Genomic DNA, 7,888 nt, shown 5'->3' on the forward strand with positions numbered 1-7,888 from the left:
CCAAATCCTGTCATGGGCAGCTTGGACTAATCTCCTGCCTTCCCCCATGAGAGGTCAGTCCCTGGCCTCTACCCACAGGCCAGGGCTCTGACTTGTATTCCCTCCAATGCTCTGTTCATTCCTGATCCGAGAGAGACACAGGTCCAGAACACACACAAGCATCAACCATTAGAAGAAAAAGAAAGAAAACAGTTGTGACTTTAGGATGATATTGTAAAGCTGATTTGAAATTAAAATGAGAACATCTCCTCCTTGGGGGGGAAGAACTCCTAATTAGCTTTTCCTTTTCAAGGTTTGAAGGAGGCTCCCAGGCTGGGAAGGAACAGCCAGATGACCCACAGGAAAGAGAAAACTGAAAGGCTTGTTTCCATGGTCCTGTTTAGCTTCCAAGGATATTTGGAGCCACAGAGCTTTCTAACCCATTCCCTGCCCCGCAGGAGCTGGATCAGTCTAACAGATGCTGGCTGCTGCCCCTCCCCACACACATACACACACAGTGGGGACAGGAAGGAACACTGAGTTACCTAATCCAAGGAGCCTTCCAGCAATTATTTCACGAGAAAGTCAAGTGCCAAAAGGCGTGCATGTTGCATGTGTGTGCGAATGTGTATGTGTTCCAAGTAGCCGTCTGGACAGGGTGAGCCAAACCGCTCCCCACATTCTTTCTACGGGTGGAATTTTTGATAGAGACCTTGAGAGATGCTGCTGTAGCAGCCCTTGCCCACAGACAACACTCATAGCCCCAAGAGGTAGGAACACAGGATCCTGGAGTTCAAAATTCCTGGTTCCAGACGGAGAAACCCAGTCTCCTCCCTTACAGAACCCGAGAAAGGAAGTTTTGGGAGGGCCTGTTAATCCCTGGACCACAGCTGGCTGTTGTGCACCTGAACGTATACCTGGACTGACAATTTAGCCAGGGGAGTGGAGGCTGAGCAGGGATCCAGCCTCAAGAAGAGGCTGGCTGGGGTCTCTGGGATGAGAACCTCAGTGGGTGGAAGGTGGTAGAGATCTGCCCAGGATACATCCACACTCTCCAATCTCAGGTAAGTTACCTAGTCCCTCCTGGGCCACTGTGTATAATATCTAGGAGTTGCTTGGGGCCAGGGCAGGGTTCCTTCTGGGGCTAAAGTAGGGACTCTGTCAGGGGCAGACTGGGCGTCTCCTGGGTCCTGGGAAGACAGACGGTGCAAGATTCAAACCATCCCCCTGGCTTCTTTCCCTCAGCAGTCAGACCACTGAGTCAGTAGCTGGAGATGAGCCTAGAAGAGAGAGAGAACCAGGAGGGCAGGGAAGAGGGGCAGGAGAAGAGGAAGGAAGAGAGGACAAGGGGAATTCTGGAGAGGGAAGGGAGTAGAGCGCCATCCAGCAGGACCCTATCTATGAAGCTGGCTCCAAGACAGATGGGGGGAGGCTGCCACTCTGCTCCTAGGCCAAAAGGTCCTCCCAGCTCTCCCTGAAAATCACCCCCATCCTCTCCAGCTCAACTCCAAGCTGTGAGGGAGGTGAGGGCTGCTGAACCTGGCCCAACTCCCTCCACGTTTGCCAGCCCTGATGTCAGCGAGCAATGGAGGCCGACCTCCCACCAAATCCTGGGGGTCTGGCATCTGCCCTTCCAGCTCCGCCCCCCCACACACTGGGCTCTGACCCCATCACTGCCTGCTGGTCCCCTGCTCAGCTCTGCTTCTAAGCTCAAAGCAAGAGGCAGACAAGCCTTCCCAAGGCCCCCTGCCAGTCACCTTACAAAATCAAATCCTTGGCAGGCCCAAACCACATAATTAGGGAAGTTAAAGGCATAGAGCTGACATGGGGAACTGATGCTCCGAGAGGGCATCACCTGGCCTAAGGTCACTCAGCAAGGCACTCAGAGACTGGATTGGAACCCAAGATTTGAGCAACAGTCAGATCTAGGCAATTCAAAGCAGTTCCTCTCTGCGTCCCAGGTTGGTGGGAGGCTCAACTCCCCTGGAATTTGCCCCTCAGAAGTATTCTGGGGGCTCTGCCCACCAGCCTGACACTACTTCTGCACCCTCTGCACCCCTGGGTCCACATGCACGGGTGTACAGGTACACACTTGCATGCACACATTGGACCCCATCCACAGAGGGGGTCTATCTCAGCCATTTGCCTGTCCCCACACCTGGTGTGGCAATTGGCTTCAGTACATTGGATGATTGGATGTCTGGGAAGAGGGGTCTCATTGGAGAGCCAATGAGACCAACATAACTGTTGGATGGGAGGACAATGGGGGATGCAAGAAGGAGAGAGGTAAGAATGGCTCCCAAATTCTGACTTGGGGATATAGAGGTAAAGGTCACTCTGGTGAGTCACAGAGAACATGTATTAGAGCGAAGTGTGGGCTGTGAGGCTCATGGACCGGTATCCAAGGCCACATCAACATTCGCACTGGATCAAAGGCAGTTACTGATTTCAGTGGAGTGCCCTCCAAAGCCCACTCCCAGAAAGAACTCAGATTGGAAGGTCAGGGGCCAGGCCTGACCTATTGTCTGCCAGGCCCTGATTGGCCCTGCCACACCCTCCACAGAGGCCCCAGCTTACTGGGGCAGCTAATAGGCCTGGTCTGGTCATTAGGCTTCATATCCGGGAAGGTATATGCAGCTAGCCATACTCCCTCCACGGTCTGCAGCTTCAGGTGCCCAAACCAAACACATTAACAAGACCTCCAGGAGGAAGAGTTCTGGACTGAATCCACCCCCACAGCCAACGTACCATCCCCCACTCCTCCTCCCAAATCCTGAAATCCTCTCTGTCCCTGGAAACTGTTGCCTTGTTATGAGGTCCATAGGGGTGGGGACGCAGGGCTTACATTTATCTTTTCCTGCCAGGTTGCTGAGCTCAGAGCTAAGAGGAGTAAGATAAGGAGGGAGGTAGAAGATATGGTAGAGGCTGCACAGGAGCAGAGGCCCCAAGTTGGGTAAGTCTTGAGTCCCCAAGTCTCACCTCCAGCCAGGACTCAGGGAAGTGCCCAGGAGAGGAACCTATGGGTCTCTACCCTCCTCCCCACAGCTCTACCTGCCTAATGCAGAACCACAGGGGCTAATCCTGGAACCCTCAGGCCTCTGGGAGGCTGGGAAGAAACTCTTCCTGCCTCCTGGGTAATTACAACTCCCCTTTACAAAACCCTCCTTTAAATCTGTCCCTCCTTTCCAGTGGACACTCTGCCCCACACTCCTGTACTTTTCTTTTCTTTCTTTCTTTTTTTTTTTTCTGGTACTAAAGATTGAAACCAGGGGTGCTTTACCACTGAACTACATCCTCGAGCCCTTTTATAATTTTTTAATTTTGAAACAGAGTCTCCCTAAGTTGCCCAGGCTGGCCTCGAACTTGTGATCCTCCTGCCTCAGTCTCCCAAGTTGCTGAGATGATAGGCATGTGCTATGGCACCAAGCTGATAGTGTGCATTTTTAACATTTATCTTTTTCCTGTGTCTGTGCACGCATCATGCTTGCACATGCATGTATGTGTCCGGGTAGAGAAAACAGGTGGGAGTTAAGAGTCTACTATCTGCACACATGCCTGCACATACACGTGATATGGGGATTGTGTGCACATTTGTAAGTAGCCATGTTTGCAGGAGGGATTTTTAATGTGTTTGCTTGTTGGTGACTGTGTGTTTATATTTACACCTATATGGGTATGCCTGCAGTACCTGTGTCGGTGTAGACATCAGGTGTGTCCTATGCAGCCAGTACTGTACACATGCTTGTATGTGTCATGCATACAATAGATCTATATACCTTATTGTTTGCATGTATATCATCGTGTTTGGATTTGGACATACATATTACATGACCCGTTTCGGACTACTCCAGCCAGATCTAGAAGTGTCTCTAGAAGGCACAGGTCTGGTGTGTTCTAGGGCCTGCTCTGTAGAGATTCTTGCATATAAAATTCTACAAGTGCCCCTGGTTTGGGGAGGAGATATTAGAGAGCAGAGCTTCCTGCCCTCTTGGACAGACATTAGACTCTCTTGACCCCAGTGGGAGAGGAACTTCCCACAGGCCTCCGCTGAGGCCCAGGCTGCCCACCCATTCCTGCATGGAAGCCTGTGGTCCTCCTCACAGAAGCAGGGGCTGTGGAGGGTGAGGGGTGGGGACATCTGCTTCCAGTGCAGATAAGGCCATTGGGCTCACATTTTCCATTTCCAGGATCCTCCCCCTTGGGTCCCAGCCCCTAAGCCCTGGCCCCCTGGACTCCCGAGGCCCCTACACTGATCCAGCCCAGCTCCCCACCCTCACCCTGAGAACTATGGAGCCAGGAGGGGAGATTGCGGTGCAGAAGGAGCAAGCACTTGTCTGGGGCTTCAGGCAAGCAGGGGCGGAGCAGGCACCCTGCCTCAGTCTGTCCCAGGCTTCTGGATATTGGGAAGAGGTCTCTAGAACAGGGAAGACCCAGCCTGAGGGCCCCGCAGTTCATATCCAGATGCTCGGGCCTCTAGAAACCTGCCCAGAGATGGGAGGCAGGAGGATTGGCACTGTGCTGATAACACACTCCCTGAATGCATACCCTTTCTGCCCAGCCCAAGGACCACAGACCCAAGGGGCAAGCCATCTTTTGAGGGCAGATCTGGGCCTCAAACTCTGGGCTCTTCCTCCCTTCTCTGCCTGTTACCACCCCCTCCTCAATATCCTACCAAAAGGCCTGCTCCCTCCTGCCCAGCCTGGGCCTGCCTCCCCTCCCCCTTCTAGAGAGGGGGCCGGGGGAGGGATTATTTATAGGGCCTTTCTCAGTGGCCTCCGGGACAAGAGGAGCCAGAACTCCAGAGCTACAGCTCACTAGGCCTTCCCCAGGGGCCCCATGGGACAGGCAGTGTCTGCTTTCAGTCCAGCAAAAGGCTGCATCAGTCAGAGTGGGCAGTGGGGGTGGGGAGGACAGGCCAAGGCAGGGGGCTGGGCTGAGGCTTGGGCCAGGGGCCCTGTGGACCCTTTTACAGCCTAGAGACAAGCTAAACTTCCTCCACTGCATTCTGAAGACTAACCAGGACTAGGAGCCTGTAGGGAAGAATTCAGGGGTCACTGCCCCCTCCTTCAGGGAAGGCCTGAAGGAGTCACCAGGTGGCCATGTCCTCTATGAGCCCCAAAGGCATCTTGGTCTTACAACACTCTCCCAGCTAGTTTTCCTCCTCCTGACCCAGGGCTTCTGCTGCCAACAGGACAATACCTTAGAAGGCCATTCAAGACCCTTCCTGACCAGATCCCCTTGCCCGAGGCACATCTTCTACTTGCCAGACTGACAAATTCCTGCTCACTCCTCAGATCTTCAGAGCCCAGCTTCAGCGTCACCTCCTCCGAGAAGCCTCCCCGATGATGAAGCCTGCTGCTGGGCCACACCTCTGCTGACCCCCTCAGGCCTCCTGTCCTTCCTGCCTCCCTCCTCCAGGACAGACCTTGTGTTTCTCTCCAGCACTGTCTCTCCTGAGGGTGTGGCTGTGTGGCTGCCCCTCCCCTCAGGCTAGGGGCTCCCTAAAGGGCAGGACCCTGTCTCTCTCGTCCCTCTGTCCCCATCACTCAGCCTCCCCTCCCCATCAGCCAGTGCTTGTTGGTGAATGAATGAGGGGAAAGAGTCCAGAAGGAATGAAGGGACAAGTGAGCGAATGGGTGAGTGCAGAGCGAATGGGCATCTGCAAGAATGGGGAGGGCTGGTAAGCAGGCTCGACCCCCTTCAGCGCCTCCCGACCCTGGGTAACTGCTTGGCGACCTGGAGGGCGGGAAGGCGGCAGGGGCAACCCAGGCCAGGTCTCAGTGACACTGCCGGGCCCTGGGCAGCAGCCAGATCGGTCACTCTCATTCTTTCCAGATCAAAGTTCCCCCAGGGAACAGCCCCGGAACCTGACACTGGCTCTGGGGGGTGGGGCCAGCTGGCCCTCTACAGGGAGAGGCTGGGCACCTGTCCCCTGTGCCAGGGACACCAGTAGCCCAGGGCCAAGGGGAGGGAGGGCTGGACCATGTATGCACCCACCCCAGCCCCACCCCCACTCCTGGATGAAGGGCCACACCATTGAGTGGCGGGAGTCCTTGGACCAAGACCATCCTGCACCAGAGTCCCTGAGGATGCCAAGCCCCCAGGACTCCAGGGCCAGGGCTCCTTGCACTGTCATGCTTCTGTGTCATCTTGGACTCACCCCTGGCCCCATCTCCCAGCAGCTTCACTCTCAGACACTCTTGGGTACCTCCTTCTGCCTCCCAGTCTCTGTTCTTTCTGTCTTTGCTCCTTCCTGTCTCAGCTCTCCATATTTCTATATTTCTCTGTATTTTTTGGTTCTCCTCTGGTTCCTTCTATCTCCTCCTCTCTCTTTCTCCATCTCTGTGTCTTTCTAGACTTGAAGAATAACAGTGGCATCTGAGCCCTTCCTTCTTTTGTTTTTTGAAATTAATTTGATTGTATATTTTATTTAACAAAAGTATGTAAAATATTAGACACTTCCAGCTGGGGCTGTAGCTCAGTGGCAGAGCGCTTACCTTGCACGTGTGAGGCACTGGGTTCGATCCTCAGCACCACATAAAAATAAACAAATAAAATAAAAACATGCTGTCCATCTACGACTACAAAAAAATTTTTTTTTTAAAAATAGACATTTCAACATAATATAGTTAATATAAAATTATTGAGGATATATTTCTTTTTTAAAATATGTTTTTAGTTGTAGATGACAATAATACCTTTATTTTACTTTTATGTGGTGCTGGGGATCGAACCCAGTACCTTCCACATGCAAGGCAAGCACTCTACCCACTGAGCTACAACTCCAGCCCTATTAAGGACATATTTCACATTTCATTTTTTTGTACTCCAAAATCTTGTGCATATTTTTAATTTGTTCTTTTCAGATATACATGACAGTAGAGTGTGTATTTTAATGTATTATATATACATGAATTATAACTTCCCATTTTTGTGGTTATACATGATATGGAGTTACACTGGTCGTGTATTCATATATGAACATAGGAAAGTTATGTCCAATTCACTCTATTGTCTTTCCTATTCCCATCTCCATTCCCTTCCCTTCATTCCCCTTTGTCTAATCCAATGAACTACTCTTCTTCCCTCCACCCCCCTTTTGTGTGTTAGCAGCTACATATCAGAGAGAACATTCGGGCCTTTGGTTTTTTGGAATTGGCTTATTTCACTTAGCATGATAGTCTCCAGTTTCATCCATTTACTGACAAATGCCATAATTTTATTTTTCTTTATGGCTAAGTAATATTCCATGATGAGCCCTTTCTTCTAAGGAATGCACTCCCATACCCCTTCCTCCTCAGTAGCCTGGACCCTGATGTTGGGATGATAGTGGAAGAGAATGGGAAAGAGAGAACCTGGGGCCAGCCCTACTGCAGACAGATCTCCTTTGTATGTTCGGCCCTTTGTCAGATCCAGGCAGGGAGGATGCAGACAGAGCTCTTCTGGGGCAAAAAGCTGGTGCTACTGAGCCAGGTCTTGGGTTTGCCACTCTCTCTCCTTCTTCCCATTTCACTCCTAGCTGTGGAAAGTCACACCACAGTCAGATTTTGATTTCACGCCCCAACTCCCATGTGCAAGGTAGTGCATGTGCACGTGCACACAGACACACACACACACACACACACACACACACACACACACACACGGCATAGAGTAGCAGTGCTGAGCTCAGGACTCGAGTCCCAGCCACAGCTCATCACTCCACACATCAGTCTTTTTATCTGTAAAATGGGGAACATGAAAATAGTAGCAGCTCCACAGAATCATCATGCGGATTGAATTAGCTCACCTTTGTAAGTCCCTTGCAAACAAAGGCCAGTATGTCTGGCACATGTGGGTTTATGTACAGTAGCCCTCCTCCCTATCCACAGTTGTGCTTTCTGAGGTTTCAGTCATCCACAGTTAACAA

The 7,888-nt window shown here is 51.8% G+C and overlaps 1 long non-coding RNA gene across 1 annotated transcript; it reads left to right on the top strand.

Annotated features, from left to right (window-relative positions):
• The first annotated feature begins 786 nt into the window (after positions 1-786).
• Positions 787-6,220, top strand: LOC308636998. The gene is made up of 3 exons (XR_014019531.1): positions 787-1,043; positions 2,844-2,932; positions 5,274-6,220. It is a non-coding gene; the product is annotated as an uncharacterized lncRNA (long non-coding RNA).
• The last annotated feature ends 1,668 nt before the right edge of the window (positions 6,221-7,888 follow it).

This window comes from Spermophilus citellus (genome assembly GCF_964194105.1).
Source record: "Spermophilus citellus genome assembly, chromosome: 17".
Lineage (NCBI taxonomy): Eukaryota > Metazoa > Chordata > Mammalia > Rodentia > Sciuridae > Spermophilus > Spermophilus citellus.